The following is an 8,693-nucleotide window of genomic DNA, read 5'->3' as shown; positions in this document are numbered from 1 at the left end:
TATATATATATATATATATATATATATATATATTCTACTGTAACCAAAATAGGAGATTCGAGACACCAATGCATAAATCCAGAAGATATAAATGCTTGGGAGAATTTAATATATAATAAAGTTAGCGTATTACATCAGGGAAAACTGGATTATTCAGTGAATGTTTTGAAACAACTGGTTAACCATGTGGGAAAAAATTAAGTTGAAGCTTTAAATTTCAGATGTCTTAAATATCTAATGTAAAGAATTAAAATATAGAAGTAGCCAAAGGAAATATGGAAGTTTTTTTTTTTTTTAAGTTTTGGGGCAGGGAAGGACTTTATAAGCATAAAACAAGACTCAGAAACCAAAATGAAAAGAATGAAAAATTTGACTGGACAAAAAAGGTAAATTCCATAATGGAAAAATAAAACTCAATAAAAGACAAATGGCAAAAGGTTGTGTGTGGGCGGGGGCACCTGGCTGGCTCAGTCCGAAGAGCACGGAACTCTTGATCCTGAGTTTGAGCCCCACATTGGGTGTAGAGATTACTTAAATGAATAAATAAATAAAAATCTTAAAAAAAAAAGTGTGTGGGAAAGAGGACATTTGAAGACAATAGACAACAGACAAAGGGCTGTTATATAAAGAGATCTCGTATATCAATAAGGAAGAGGCCAGTGACTCAATGGGAAAATGGGCTATGGATATGAACATGTTGTTCCCAGAAATAAAAAGTCTTATACACATTTTCTTAATGCTTGACATTATTCAAAATTACTTAAACACCAATAAAAAACAAAATGAGACATGTTTTTCACCTGCCAGCCTGGCAAAGAGCAAAGTGTTTCATATTACACNAGTGAGTGTGTGTGTGTGTGTGTGTGATATTTCAGAAATCCATATGCTTTAGAAACAAGACAGAACAACTTCCAGCTGACCTGGCTTCTAGAAGAGCCAAGCCAGGCTGTGGTTTCATGATTTACACTCTGCAGCTAATCAAATGTGTGATAGGGTTGGGCATCAGATATGCCAAAGTAAACAGGGAAGAAAAAATGTAGGACTAATCAGTGGGAACAGAGTTTGAACCTAGAGCCAAAGTAGGGAATTTCCCTTGGGCTGAATTTCTTATTCCTGGTTAACATTTTAGTTTCCTTTTGAGACTTAAACGTGTCACTGTTTCCTTTAGAATTCATGCTTTCCAGATATATAAATAATCCAAATTCATTCCAATATCATTGCTATCAGTTTTATACTGAGTATACCGAGGCACAGAAGTTAGGTGCCTTGACTAGATTGGTCAATAAACTGGGAATGGTAGAGCAGAACACTACCTCCATCTAATAAAAACAGAAACAATGCTCCCACGAAAATCTTAAAAAGGAGAGCAGTGGTGGGTAACTAGCCTTTCTGGATGTTAAAACACACTGTGTGTGTGTGTGTGTGTGTGTGTGTGTGTATACATATACATACATATACATATATACTATATACTATATATATATATATATATATATATATATATTCTACTGTAACCAAAATAGGAGATTCGAGACACCAATGCATAAATCCAGAAGATATAAATGCTTGGGAGAATTTAATATATAATAAAGTTAGCGTATTACATCAGGGAAAACTGGATTATTCAGTGAATGTTTTGAAACAACTGGTTAACCATGTGGGAAAAAATTAAGTTGAAGCTTTAAATTTCAGATGTCTTAAATATCTAATGTAAAGAATTAAAATATAGAAGTAGCCAAAGGAAATATGGAAGTTTTTTTTTTTTTTAAGTTTTGGGGCAGGGAAGGACTTTATAAGCATAAAACAAGACTCAGAAACCAAAATGAAAAGAATGAAAAATTTGACTGGACAAAAAAGGTAAATTCCATAATGGAAAAATAAAACTCAATAAAAGACAAATGGCAAAAGGTTGTGTGTGGGCGGGGGCACCTGGCTGGCTCAGTCCGAAGAGCACGGAACTCTTGATCCTGAGTTTGAGCCCCACATTGGGTGTAGAGATTACTTAAATGAATAAATAAATAAAAATCTTAAAAAAAAAAGTGTGTGGGAAAGAGGACATTTGAAGACAATAGACAACAGACAAAGGGCTGTTATATAAAGAGATCTCGTATATCAATAAGGAAGAGGCCAGTGACTCAATGGGAAAATGGGCTATGGATATGAACATGTTGTTCCCAGAAATAAAAAGTCTTATACACATTTTCTTAATGCTTGACATTATTCAAAATTACTTAAACACCAATAAAAAACAAAATGAGACATGTTTTTCACCTGCCAGCCTGGCAAAGAGCAAAGTGTTTCATATTACACAGTGTTAGCAAGTATTGACTATATGTAGGTCGTAGGAGCATAAACTGATGCACAGTCTTAGGACATTAATTTGGCCAAAACTGTCAATTTAAAATGGAGATATCCTTGGATTTAAGAGTTTCACTACATACATACACACAACACACAGATTCATGCACATGCTTATATATACATAGATTTCTGGAACGACGAAGCACAAGTTCTTATTAGTGGTTGCCTCTGCAAAGGGTAAAGGTCTGGGGTGGTAGACAAATCTCCTTTTCATTTTATATACTTTTATATTGTTTGAATTTTTACTAAGTACCTTAGTTTTCTATTGCGGAATAACAAATGAGCACAAGCTTAGTGACTTAAAACAACATCTGTTTCTCTATCAGCTCACAGTTTCCATGGGTCAGGGGTCAAGTGTGACCTAACCAGACCGTCTGACCAGGATCTCACAAGGCTGCAAAGTGTCAGCCAGGGCCACAGTCTCATCTGAGGCTCAGGCTCCTCTCCAAGCCCACGGGGTAGTTGGCATTCATTTCCTTGCAGTTGTTGAACTCATGATGGCTTCTTCTTCAGGGTCAGCAGGAGACTCTCTGATCTCCAGATTCTCTTTTAAAGAGCTCACCTGATTAGACCAGGCCCACCCAGGACAATCGCATCTTTGATTCACTTAAAGTCAACTTTAAGGACTTTAATTACATCTGCAAAATTCGTTCATCGTTGCCACATTCTATTGGTTAGAAGCAAATCACAGGTCCTGCCTGCACTCAAGACAAAGGCATTATACAGTAGCGTGGGTATCAGGAAGCGCAAGGCCCCAGGCTCTTCTTAGAATTCTGCCTACCAGACCAATATGACCAACTATAAAACCATCGTCAGCACCACAATAATACCCAACACTTAAGTAGGGCTTATTTCGTAGTAGGCACTGTTTCACACATTTTCCATGTATTAGGTCACTTAATGGTCAGGACAATCCTATTAAGTAGGAACTCTTCCTCTTTTACAGATAAGGAAAGAGAGGCACAAATTTAAATCGTTTGCCCAGGGTCATAGAGTTTATAAGTGATGGAGCTAGCAATGCAAGCCAGGCAGCCTGTGTTCAGGGTTCTGTTGGCAAACACAGACAGTGGTAAAAAAGGGTTTCATGTTCTGATACCTGAGGCTAAATAACAAATATGCCAACATTTGTAGCTTAAACTACCACAGCATTTGATTTGCTCATGAGTCTGCTTTTCAGGCAGGGGATGGCTCACACCTGATCCACTCAGCATCACCCAAGTGGTTCAAGGCTAGAAGTTAGAATCGTCTGGAGGGGCTCACTCAGCCCTGCACGGGCAGTTGATGCTGGCTGTTGGCTGGGAACCTTAGTTGTTCCTACATGGGCTTCTCCATGTGATGAGTTTGCCTTCCTCACAGCATGGTGGTGGGTTTCCAAGGGCAAGCACCCCATGAGTGAGAGAGCAAGCCAGGTGGAAGCTGTATTGCCCTTTATGACCTATCTTGGAATGTATACAGGTTCACTTCTACTGTATTCTGTTAATCAGGATAGTCAAAAAGTCCTACCCAGGTTGAAGGGCAGGGGAAATAGACTTCGCCTCTCAGTGGTGACTGGCAAGTTTCTATGGGAACATGAGGACCCACAATATTGCTGTCAGTCTTCCACAAAAGATTGATCAATTGATTCCTCTATCTCAGAGCTAGTCTGTACTCAAACCATCCCAATAATTTAGCTATTCTTTTCTTCCAAAGCATCAAGAAAAAGGCCCCAAAATCTTAAATAATAAAACAGTAATGTTTTTATACTCCTAGATCACCTATTCCCCTTACATTTCCCTTAGGGTGGAGAACAAATGAAATTTTAAGCTCCTATCAGGTCTTTGCTGCTGGCTTTGAACCTGAATAATTATGTTTTCTTTCCTTTGGCTGAAATTTCAGGGAAGATGCCTGAGGTAGGACTATCTAAGACATGTCAGCTCTTACCTTCTAAGAAAATAGGGAAGGATAAAATAAATATAACCATCCAGTCATTCATTTATTCAATAGAATGTTTGAGTTTCCACCTTGCACTGAGAAGAGCCCTAGGGAAAGAGTAAGAGATGCCGACAATGACTCTGCCCTCAAGAAACCCATGCTGGTGGAAGAAGAGAGAAAGAGAAACAACATTAGTTCCTATGGGAGGGTCCATCCTTCTCTGTTCCTCAGGGTGAGTCCTTTGTTTCTCTCTCAAGTGGGCAAAATCAAGACAACCACCCTTACAGGTCTCCAGCTGGGTCTTTGTCTTATCTGGGACCGAGGCTTCCCAGCACCCGAGCCCTCAGAAAGAAGGCTGCCATTGCATTCAAGTTAGCAAGGAAAATCCTAAACCCAAGGCACCCCGGGGTGCTGGGATGAACTCTTAGGGGTGTTGTGGGATATTCTAAATTATCGAGGAAAACAACAGGATCTGTTGGACAACCCCAGCTACTACTGTTAAGTCATTTATCTCACTAAATAACTGGAGCTGTTTGATATTTCTTTTGGCCGAGTGGTATGGTGAAAAACTGACATTAAAAACACCAACCATAGGGGCGCCTGGGTGGCACAGCGGTTAAGCGTCTGCCTTCGGCTCAGGGCGTGATCCCAGCGTTATGGGATCGAGCCCCACATCAGGCTCCTCTACTGTGAGCCTGCTTCTTCTTCTCCCACTCCCCCTGCTTGTGTTCCCTCTCTCGCTGGCTATCTCTATCTCTGCCAAATAAATAAATAAAATCTTTAAAAAAAAAAAAAGAACACCAACCATAAGCCAAGAAAGTTTGGTAACCTCTAGAGTAACTCACCCATCAATTTTCCTGGTGCTTCCTCACATTTCTCTTCAGAGTTGAATGGCCCTGTTTGAGCCATTCTTTCTCTGGGACAAGGCCTTATCCCCTGAGCCTACTGCAGGGACTTCTCCCTGGGCCTTCAGAGGGATCCTTAGGGGGGGACATCATTTCCTATCTCTTCTTGCTTCTGTCTCCCTTTTGGTAGCCTTCTCCCTGTAGCATGTCTTCACCCCATGCTCTGCTCTGGCACCTCCCTATGGAAATAATCACACCTCGATCCTCACAGGCGCCTTGGGGTGACATGCAGATTTGTATCCCTGTCCTTGCCTCCTCTGCCCAGGTATTGCTACTCAGCAAATGGTAAGGGTGGGGAAGAAAGGTAAGGGCCATAGTTGGTTCAGCACCCCAAGATTAATTCCCCTTTGAACTGCTGGTGAGATGAGAAGGTCCTATCCCTTTCATTAACATATCTTTGCACTGGTTGCTCCCTAACCAACATCCTGGAGCTACTATTCCAAGATATCACTTGCCTCAACTGAGCATTTTACTTTAACTGATCATAAGTGGTAAATGCCCAAGTGTGTCCTAATTTGTTTTTTTTTTTAGATTTATTTATTTTAGAGAGAGAGAGAGAACGCACAGGGGGAGGGGCAAAGGGAGAGAGAGAGAGAGAGAATCTCTAGCAGACTCTCCGCTGAGCAAGGAGCCCAACACAGGACTCTATCTCAGGACTCTGGGATCATGACCTGAGCCAAAGGCAGATGCTTAACCAACTGAGCCACCCAGGCACCCAGAACATTAATTTTTAAAACAAGGCATGCTGCAGAATAGGAACACATTACTGGCCAACTGATCCCGTGTTGTATGAGGGCAAATACTGTATTCATTTTCACCCAAATGAACTATGGATGTTTAACTGGCCAAGGACTTCAAGAATTTAAACCTGTTTTTTTTTCATGGAGAATAGAGAAAGAGTTTGTACAAAAATTCAACAGTTCTACATGGAGAAAATAGATGACAAATAGAACCATAGTGTCAATATCAAAGGAAAAAAGAACAAACTTAACTGTGGCAAGGCAAGTTGGAGGCTATCTCCCCAGAACTGAAGGAGCCCCAGCATTATTGGGACAATGAGCTGGGATTATAGAAGGCGCAGGAAGAGAGTCTTGGAAGATATCTGGCCTATTCCTCTTCGGCCCAGAAAGGACATGTGACTTGCCCAAAGACATCAGAGCTAGATTCCAGTCCAGTGCACAGGATTCAAGAGAGCAGTCTTAAGTATGTGAGAGGTGTCCCGCCAGCTCGTATTAAACAAAATCACCAGCAACAAAACAACAATTAAAAATCTCTAGGGGTAAGCAGAAGAATGGCCCCCAAAGATCTCCATGTCTTAATCCCTGGCACCTGTGAATAGATTACCCTACTTGGCAAAAGGGGCTTCGCAAATGTGATAAAGAATTTGAGATGGAGAACTTGACCTGGATTTTCAGCTGGGCTCAAGCTAATCACATGCGTCCATAAGTCAGAGAATCTTCCCAGCTGCGGCCCGAGAGAGAGGTGACAATGGAAAGAGGATCAGAAAGACACATGTGAAGAAGAAAACTGACCTACCATTGCTGGCTTTGAAGACGGAATAAGAGGGCCACTAGCCGAGGGGTGTAGGCAGCCATCTAGAAGTTGAAGGAGCCAAGGAAATAGATTCTTCCCTAGGAACTCAGATGGAACACATCCCTGCTGATGCCTTGATTTTAACCCAGTGAGACCTGTTTTGGATTTCTGACATAACGAACTGTAAGATAGTACACTTATCTTGTTTTAAACCACTAAAATCATGGTAATTTGTTCTAGCAGCAAAAGAAGAGTAATTCGGGACACACAGGCATGCACCCTATAACCCCTAAGCAGGCCAAGTAGACAGGCTTCCCATCTCTCTTCCATTCCTCATTCTCACTCTTCTGTAATATTTTTACCCTTTCAAAGATTCCCCTGACGTTTATTTTAATCCCATCTCCCTTGGATCGATAGGTGAAGATGGGAGCAGAGAGCTTACAGAGTGATTGGCTCTGGGTCTCACACCTGAGGAATGGCAGAGACCTTTCCAGAAGGATTGGCCTGGGCTCTATGCCACCCTTCAGGAAGCCAGACTGACAAAGAACAGTCCTGTGCCAATCTGTTCAGCATCTAGAGAAACACCAGAGTCTCTGCTGGCCAGGAGGCCAGGCCTAACAGAGAGACGATTGTTACAGACTCTGGACATACAGCCGTGGCAGTCCAGGAAGCTGGAAGGGTAGTATTTACACACGGTTCTCCAAGAAGAGCAGGGCCTCTAGAGCACACAATGAGGTCCTTATAACAGGGTCACTCATGAATACTCTAAAAAGCTCCAAGCATTCCCTGTGGGTGTGTACAAAAGCTGAGGGTAGTGAGGTATGACCGGTGTCATTTAGATATGTCACACCTGCATGCGGTCTGTTATGTAACCACTATCCCACATTTTATACTTTAGTTAGCACCACTCAGGTATCCCAGGAAAATTTTCTCTCTGCCTTCCACATTATGTGCGTGGCGCCAATGTTGCTGACCTGGGGACCTGGGCGATGCTTGAATTAAGGCAAATGAATATTGAGAGAGGGTGTGTGAATTCAGATGGGTGCTTTCTTTGAAAGCTCACACAGAGTACTGAGGGGCATCAGAATGGGGATAAGAGCTTGAATTTGACATTCCCCTCCTGGTGCCAGACGTCGAAGCAACGTTACTTAGCACTGCTGGGTATGTAAGCCAAAGAACTGCTTGCAAGGTCAGGCAAAGGGTAAAATGCCTCAGAAACACTTTAATTAGTGTCATTATTTCTGGGAAGTAAAGAAATGCCAAGGGGACACATGTGGCAATGCCATAGATTAATGCAAAGTAATTGAGGAGATTGAATATCAATATGAATTTCTCAGATCAGTGGAATGCTGTGAGCTTCCTGGATTGGGGCTGGATCTAATAGGGGCAGATATTCTGAGGCTTGTCTTGTCTGGTACAATATTTGAAAAAAAATTGTTCAGCAGTAAGTAAAGTATTATTAAATACGCAGTTGAAGTTAGGTAGCAGGCCAAATCAACGGGGTTTTGTAACAAATTTAAAGACGCATGGCCTCAAGCAGAATTGGGGAAAGCAGACTATGTGGATTATTCTGGGTTGGCTAATTGGATAGTACATGAGGACAGCTGGGCACCGGAGTGTCGAAACAGTAAACAGTAACCTCTAGCACTGCATAGATAGGACAGGAACAGAGTTAAATGTACCTAGCACAGGACTGGACGGAACTGGCAGCAAAGGAAGGTTGGGAAAAATTAAAGATATGGATAAGGCAAAGAGTTGGCTCAAGGAAGAGGAGGGAAGGGAATGAAGTTAAAGAAACAGGATGGGGGGGCGCCTGGGTGGCACAGCGGTTAAGCGTCTGCCTTTGGCTCAGGGCGTGATCCCGGCGTTGTGGGATCGAGCCCCACATCAGGCTCCTCCGCTATAAGCCTGTTTCTTCCTCTCCCACTCCCCCTGCTTGTGTTCCCTCTCTCGCTGGCTGTCTCTATCTCTGTCGAATAAATA

This window comes from Ailuropoda melanoleuca, chromosome 3, assembly GCF_002007445.2.
Source record: "Ailuropoda melanoleuca isolate Jingjing chromosome 3, ASM200744v2, whole genome shotgun sequence".
NCBI classification, from domain to species: Eukaryota; Metazoa; Chordata; class Mammalia; order Carnivora; family Ursidae; genus Ailuropoda; species Ailuropoda melanoleuca.
This window is presented reverse-complemented; position numbering follows the sequence as displayed.